This window comes from Tursiops truncatus, chromosome 6 (assembly GCF_011762595.2).
Source record: "Tursiops truncatus isolate mTurTru1 chromosome 6, mTurTru1.mat.Y, whole genome shotgun sequence".
Classification (NCBI taxonomy): Eukaryota; Metazoa; Chordata; class Mammalia; order Artiodactyla; family Delphinidae; genus Tursiops; species Tursiops truncatus.
The window spans coordinates 458,230-465,902 of NC_047039.1; the positions used below are offsets into that span (position 1 = coordinate 458,230).

General features: G+C 44.2%; 1 long non-coding RNA gene across 1 annotated transcript; it reads left to right on the forward strand.

Annotated features, from left to right (window-relative positions):
• The first annotated feature begins 176 nt into the window (after positions 1-176).
• Positions 177-3,411, forward strand: LOC141278852 (uncharacterized). The gene is made up of 3 exons (XR_012332242.1): positions 177-248; positions 1,745-1,830; positions 3,326-3,411. It is a non-coding gene; the product is annotated as an uncharacterized lncRNA (long non-coding RNA).
• Positions 3,412-7,673: the final 4,262 nt, after the last annotated feature.

The window sequence follows — 7,673 nt, forward strand, 5'->3', positions numbered from 1 at the left end:
ATGCAGTACCCCAACTCACCTTTCCCCTTAAGCAAGCATAAGTTGGTTTTCTAAATTTGAGACCCTGTTCTGTTTTGTAATTCAGTTCCTGTGTAGCCAAGTTTACATTCCGTGTATTAGTGATATCTTATGATGTTTCTTTTTCTGTGTGACTTATTTCAGTTAGAATCATCATACCTGAATCCACTCATTATGCTGCTACGGGCCTGATGACATAGATTTCATTGCTGAGTGATATTGCATTGTACGTAAGTACCACAACTTCTTTATCCATTTTTCACTTTCTGTGATATTGAACTTGTACCGTAAACGAGGTTCTTGTAAACAAAGCCGTCCCAAACTTTGGGGTGGCTGTGTCTTTTTGATTTTAATTTCCCTAAGCTATAGGACCATAAGTGGAAGTGCCCTAGGCTCTGTTGCTTTGTTTTTTAGATGTTTCAGGAAACACCATACACTTCTCCCGAGTGTCTGTTGGCAATTTACATCCCGCCCATCAGCATAACAAGGCTCCCAGTTCTCCATGGCCTGTCCTGCCTTTCTGGATTTTACACTTTTTTCAGATGGCCCTTTTGACCGGGGGGAAGTGAGACTTCATTGTAGTGCAGATTTCCTTTGCAAGCTTGCTTGGTTGGCCAAAAAGGGCGTATGCGTTTTTTCCTGAATATATTCAGGAAAAAACGCATACGCCCTTTTTGGCCAAGTGCATCATTGTGGACGTTCTGCCTCTTTTCCTATGCTTTCAATGCAATTCCAGTCTACCTCCTGAAATCGGTTTCCTGCAATTCTGCCCTGCTTTCAAGTCCTCTTGGCAAGCCTTACTTCAGTATATTTTTGGACGATAGCTGTCATTTATAACTCTGCAGGTTTGTGAATTACAGTGCCCCTGAGCTCCTTTCTTCAACTCGCTTTCTTGTGAGCTGGCCGCAACACCGCAGGATGGCTTCAGGCCCTAATCTGGTTCCGGCACGGCACGCTGAGCCTTTGGTTAATTCCTCTTCCTGGTGGGAAATGAGAGTTAAATTTGCCCGTCCAGACACCTCCAGCTAGTCTCTCATTGGTTCTCGCTATTCCTGTTCATCTTCCGCAGAAATTGCAAACTGGGCCAAACAGGAGGTTAAAGGGACTGACTCTCCAAGTGGGGAGAGTGTTAGTAAAGCGTCTGGAATGTTGCACCCGAGTACCAGGGTACGAAAACTGAGACATATTTGAACACGTCTCCCGATCACATGGTTGATCATACTCTAGGTTCCACATGCATGTTTTAGCTGAAGGAAGAATACCTTAAACCTGGGTAGTTGAAACCCGTGGAATGGGTACCATGCAATATGACTTCAAAGGGTCTTCATTTGCTCACCGAACCTCTCCAATCCTATCACTGCTGCGTTTATGCCCCTGTACACATGCTTGATTCTCTTTCGGAGACATAGCAATCCATAGGTTTTAAGATACTTACTAGTCAGGTACATTCTTAGGCGTTTAATATGCGGTGTTGAGTCCATTTCGTTGAGCAAGGAGTAGCTCTTGTCTATTCCATATTTGGCTTAAGGAACTTTATCTGTGCTCATTTCAATCTCTGGTTTTATGCAGCACCCCAACTCACCTTTACCCTTAAGCAAGCATAAGTTGGTTTTCTAAATTTGAGACCCTGTTCTGTTTTGGAATTCAGTTCCTGTGTAGCCAAGTTTACATTCCGTGTATTAGTGATAATCTTATGATGTTTCTTTTTCTGTGTGACTTATTTCAGTTAGAATCATCGTACCTGAATCCACTCATTATGCTGCTATGGGCCTGATGACATAGATTTCATTGCTGAGTGATACTGCATTGTACGTAAGTACCACAAGTTCTTTATCCATTTTTCACTTTCTGCGATGTTGAACTTGTACTGTAAACGAGGTTCTTGTAAACAGAGCCTTCCAAACTTTGGGGTGGCTGTGTCTTTTTGATTTTAATTTCCCTAAGCTATAGGACCATAAGTGGAAGTGCCCTAGGCTCTGTTGCTTTGTTTTTTAGATGTTTCAGGAAACACCATACACTTCTCCCGAGTGTCTGTTGGCAATTTACATCCCGCCCATCAGCATAACAAGGCTCCCAGTTCTCCATGGCCTGTCCTGCCTTTCTGGATTTTACACTTTTTTCAGATGGCCCTTTTGACCGGGGGGAAGTGAGACTTCATTGTAGTGCAGATTTCCTTTGCAAGCTTGCTTGGTTGGCCAAAAAGGGCGTATGCGTTTTTTCCTGAATATATTCAGGAAAAAACGCATACGCCCTTTTTGGCCAAGTGCATCATTGTGGACGTTCTGCCTCTTTTCCTATGCTTTCAATGCAATTCCAGTCTACCTCCTGAAATCGGTTTCCTGCAATTCTGCCCCGCTTTCAAGTCCTCTTGGCAGCCTTACTTCAGTATATTTTTGGACGATAGCTGTCATTTATAACTCTGCAGGTTTGTGAATTACAGTGCCCCTGAGCTCCTTTCTTCAACTCGCTTTCTTGTGAGCTGGCCGCAACACCGCAGGATGGCTTCAGGCCCTAATCTGGTTCCGGCACGGCATGCTGAGCCTTTGGTTATTTCCTCTTCCTGGTGGGAAATGAGAGTTAAATTTGCCCGTCCAGACACCTCCAGCTAGTCTCTCATTGGTTCTCCCTATTCCTGTTCATCTTCCTGCAGAAATTGCAAACTGGGCCAAACAGGAGGTTAAAGGCGCTGACTCTCCAAGTGGGGAGAGTGTTAGTAAAGCATCTGGAATGTTGCACCCGAGTACCAGGGGAGGAAAACTGAGACTATATTTGAACACGTCTCCCGTTCACACGGTTGATCATACTCTGGGTTCCACATGCATGTTTTAGCTGAAGGAAGAATACCTTAAACCTGGAGAGTTGAGACCCGTGTAATGGGTACCATGCAATATGACTTCAAAGGGTCTTCATTTGCTCACCGAACCTCTCCAATCCTATCACTGCTGCGTTTATGCCCCTGTACACACGCTTGATTCTCTTTTGGAGACATAGCAATCCATAGGTTTTAAGATACTTACTAGTCAGGTACATTCTTAGGCGTTTAATATGGGGTGTTGAGTCCATTTCGTTGAGCAAGGAGTAGCTCTTGTCTATTCCATATTTGGCTTAAGGAACTTTATCTGTGCTCATTTCAATCTCTGGTTTTATGCAGCACCCCAACTCACCTTTCCCCTTAAGCAAGCATAAGTTGGTTTTCTAAATTTGAGACCCTGTTCTGTTTTGGAATTCAGTTCCTGTGTAGCCAAGTTTACATTCCGTGTATTAGTGATATCTTATGATGTTTCTTTTTCTGTGTGACTTATTTCAGTTAGAATCATCGTACCTGAATCCACTCATTATGCTGCTACGGGCCTGATGACATAGATTTCATTGCTGAGTGATACTGCATTGTACGTAAGTACCACAAGTTCTTTATCCATTTTTCACTTTCTGCGATGTTGAACTTGTACTGTAAACGAGGTTCTTGTAAACAGAGGCAGTTCCAAACTTTGGGGTGGCTGTGTCTTTTTGATTTTAATTTCCCTAAGCTATAGGACCATAAGTGGAAGTGCCCTAGGCTCTGTTGCTTTGTTTTTTAGATGTTTCAGGAAACACCATACACTTCTCCCGAGTGTCTGTTGGCAATTTACATCCCGCCCATCAGCATAACAAGGCTCCCAGTTCTCCATGGCCTGTCCTGCCTTTCTGGATTTTACACTTTTTTCAGATGGCCCTTTTGACCGGGGGGAAGTGAGACTTCATTGTAGTGCAGATTTCCTTTGCAAGTTTGCTTGGTTGGCCAAAAAGGGCGTATGCGTTTTTTCCTGAATATATTCAGGAAAAAACGCATACGCCCTTTTTGGCCAAGTGCATCATTGTGGACGTTCTGCCTCTTTTCCTATGCTTTCAATGCAATTCCAGTCTACCTCCTGAAATCGGTTTCCTGCAATTCTGCCCCGCTTTCAAGTCCTCTTGGCAGCCTTACTTCAGTATATTTTTGGACGATAGCTGTCATTTATAACTCTGCAGGTTTGTGAATTACAGTGCCCCTGAGCTCCTTTCTTCAACTCGCTTTCTTGTGAGCTGGCCGCAACACCGCAGGATGGCTTCAGGCCCTAATCTGGTTCCGGCACGGCACGCTGAGCCTTTGGTTAATTCCTCTTCCTGGTGGGAAATGAGAGTTAAATTTGCCCGTCCAGACACCTCCAGCTAGTCTCTCATTGGTTCTCCCTATTCCTGTTCATCTTCCGCAGAAATTGCAAACTGGGCCAAACAGGAGGTTAAAGGCACTGACTCTCCAAGTCGGGAGAGTGTTAGTAAAGCGTCTGGAATGTTGCACCCGAGTACCACGGGACCGAAACTGAGACATATTTGAACACGTCTCCCGATCACACGGTTGATCATACTCTGGGTTCCACATGCATGTTTTAGCTGAAGGAAGAATACCTTAAACCTGGAGAGTTGAGACCCGTGGAATGGGTACCATGCAATATGACTTCAAAGGGTCTTCATTTGCTCACCGAACCTCTCCAATCCTATCACTGCTGCGTTTATGCCCCTGTACACACGCTTGATTCTCTTTCGGAGACATAGCAATCCATAGGTTTTAAGATACTTACTAGTCAGGTACATTCTTAGGCGTTTAATATGGGGTGTTGAGTCCATTTCGTTGAGCAAGGAGTAGCTCTTGTCTATTCCATATTTGGCTTAAGGAACTTTATCTGTGCTCATTTCAATCTCTGGTTTTATGCAGCACCCCAACTCACCTTTCCCCTTAAGCAAGCATAAGTTGGTTTTCTAAATTTGAGACCCTGTTCTGTTTTGTAATTCAGTTCCTGTGTAGCCAAGTTTACATTCCGTGTATTAGTGATATCTTATGATGTTTCTTTTTCTGTGTGACTTATTTCAGTTAGAATCATCGTACCTGAATCCACTCATTATGCTGCTAAGGGCCTGATGACATAGATTTCATTGCTGAGTGATACTGCTTTGTAAGTAAGTACCACAAGTTCTTTATCCATTTTTCACTTTCTGTGATATTGAACTTGTACGGTAAACGAGGTTCTTGTAAACAGAGGCGTCCCAAACTTTGGGGTGGCTGTGTCTTTTTGATTTTAATTTCCCTAAGCTATAGGACCATAAGTGGAAGTGCCCTAGGCTCTGTTGCTTTGTTTTTTAGATGTTTCAGGAAACACCATACACTTCTCCCGAGTGTCTGTTGGCAATTTACATCCCGCCCATCAGCATAACAAGGCTCCCAGTTCTCCATGGCCTGTCCTGCCTTTCTGGATTTTACACTTTTTTCAGATGGCCCTTTTGACCGGGGGGAAGTGAGACTTCATTGTAGTGCAGATTTCCTTTGCAAGCTTGCTTGGTTGGCCAAAAAGGGCGTATGCGTTTTTTCCTGAATATATTCAGGAAAAAACGCATACGCCCTTTTTGGCCAAGTGCATCATTGTGGACGTTCTGCCTCTTTTCCTATGCTTTCAATGCAATTCCAGTCTACCTCCTGAAATCGGTTTCCTGCAATTCTGCCCCGCTTTCAAGTCCTCTTGGCAGCCTTACTTCAGTATATTTTTGGACGATAGCTGTCATTTATAACTCTGCAGGTTTGTGAATTACAGTGCCCCTGAGCTCCTTTCTTCAACTCGCTTTCTTGTGAGCTGGCCGCAACACCGCAGGATGGCTTCAGGCCCTAATCTGGTTCCGGCACGGCACGCTGAGCCTTTGGTTAATTCCTCTTCCTGGTGGGAAATGAGAGTTAAATTTGCCCGTCCAGACACCTCCAGCTAGTCTCTCATTGGTTCTCCCTATTCCTGTTCATCTTCCGCAGAAATTGCAAACTGGGCCAAACAGGAGGTTAAAGGCGCTGACTCTCCAAGTCGGGAGAGTGTTAGTAAAGCGTCTGGAATGTTGCACCCGAGTACCAGGGTACGAAAACTGAGACATATTTGAACACGTCTCCCGATCACACGGTTGATCATACTCTGGGTTCCACATGCATGTTTTAGCTGAAGGAAGAATACCTTAAACCTGGAGAGTTGAGACCCGTGGAATGGGTACCATGCAATATGACTTCAAAGGGTCTTCATTTGCTCACCGAACCTCTCCAATCCTATCACTGCTGCGTTTATGCCCCTGTACACACTCTTGATTCTCTTTCGGAGACATAGCAATCCATAGGTTTTAAGATACTTACTAGTCAGGTACATTCTTAGGCGTTTAATATGCGGTGTTGAGTCCATTTCGTTGAGCAAGGAGTAGCTCTTGTCTATTCCATATTTGGCTTAAGGAACTTTATCTGTGCTCATTTCAATCTCTGGTTTTATGCAGCACCCCAACTCACCTTTCCCCTTAAGCAAGCATAAGTTGGTTTTCTAAATTTGAGACCCTGTTCTGTTTTGTAATTCAGTTCCTGTGTAGCCAAGTTTACATTCCGTGTATTAGTGATATCTTATGATGTTTCTTTTTCTGTGTGACTTATTTCAGTTAGAATCATCGTACCTGAATCCACTCATTATGCTGCTAAGGGCCTGATGACATAGATTTCATTGCTGAGTGATACTGCTTTGTAAGTAAGTACCACAAGTTCTTTATCCATTTTTCACTTTCTGTGATATTGAACTTGTACGGTAAACGAGGTTCTTGTAAACAGAGGCGTCCCAAACTTTGGGGTGGCTGTGTCTTTTTGATTTTAATTTCCCTAAGCTATAGGACCATAAGTGGAAGTGCCCTAGGCTCTGTTGCTTTGTTTTTTAGATGTTTCAGGAAACACCATACACTTCTCCCGAGTGTCTGTTGGCAATTTACATCCCGCCCATCAGCATAACAAGGCTCCCAGTTCTCCATGGCCTGTCCTGCCTTTCTGGATTTTACACTTTTTTCAGATGGCCCTTTTGACCGGGGGGAAGTGAGACTTCATTGTAGTGCAGATTTCCTTTGCAAGCTTGCTTGGTTGGCCAAAAAGGGCGTATGCGTTTTTTCCTGAATATATTCAGGAAAAAACGCATACGCCCTTTTTGGCCAAGTGCATCATTGTGGACGTTCTGCCTCTTTTCCTATGCTTTCAATGCAATTCCAGTCTACCTCCTGAAATCGGTTTCCTGCAATTCTGCCCCGCTTTCAAGTCCTCTTGGCAGCCTTACTTCAGTATATTTTTGGACGATAGCTGTCATTTATAACTCTGCAGGTTTGTGAATTACAGTGCCCCTGAGCTCCTTTCTTCAACTCGCTTTCTTGTGAGCTGGCCGCAACACCGCAGGATGGCTTCAGGCCCTAATCTGGTTCCGGCACGGCACGCTGAGCCTTTGGTTATTTCCTCTTCCTGGTGGGAAATGAGAGTTAAATTTGCCCGTCCAGACACCTCCAGCTAGTCTCTCATTGGTTCTCCCTATTCCTGTTCATCTTCCGCAGAAATTGCAAACTGGGCCAAACAGGAGGTTAAAGGCGCTGACTCTCCAAGTGGGGAGAGTGTTAGTAAAGCGTCTGGAATGTTGCACCCGAGTACCAGGGGAGGAAAACTGAGACATATTTGAACACGTCTCCCCATTCACACGGTTGATCATACTCTGGGTTCCACATGCATGTTTTAGCTGAAGGAAGAATACCTTAAACCTGGAGAGTTGAGACCCGTGTAATGGGTACCATGCAATATGACTTCAAAGGGTCTTCATTTG